Source organism: Sceloporus undulatus, chromosome 7 (genome assembly GCF_019175285.1).
Source record: "Sceloporus undulatus isolate JIND9_A2432 ecotype Alabama chromosome 7, SceUnd_v1.1, whole genome shotgun sequence".
NCBI lineage: Eukaryota > Metazoa > Chordata > Lepidosauria > Squamata > Phrynosomatidae > Sceloporus > Sceloporus undulatus.
The window spans coordinates 709,733-710,036 of NC_056528.1; the positions used below are offsets into that span (position 1 = coordinate 709,733).

Genomic DNA, 304 nt, shown 5'->3' on the forward strand with positions numbered 1-304 from the left:
ATTAACCTTCCTTCCTCTACCACACATTGCATTCATTAACCTTCCTTCCTTCCTTCCTTCCTTCCTTCCTTCCTTCCTTTTTCTACCTCACATACCGTTTCCTCCTTCTTCTTCTCCTCCTCCTCCTCCTCTTCCTCCGGAGGGTCTCCCTCCTCCTGCCGGCATGACCTCTGAAACGGACATTAACCTTCCTTCCTTCCTCTACCTCACATTGTATTCATTAACCTTCCTTCCTTCCTTCCTTCCTCTACCTCACATTGTATTCATTAACCTTCCTTCCTCTACCACACATTGCATTCATTAA

At 46.1% G+C, this 304-nt stretch overlaps 1 protein-coding gene across 1 annotated transcript in view; it reads left to right on the top strand.

The window, feature by feature from the left end:
- HSPG2 (heparan sulfate proteoglycan 2) overlaps window positions 1–304 on the top strand; it is an 88,042-nt gene that overhangs the window by 27,349 nt on the left and 60,389 nt on the right.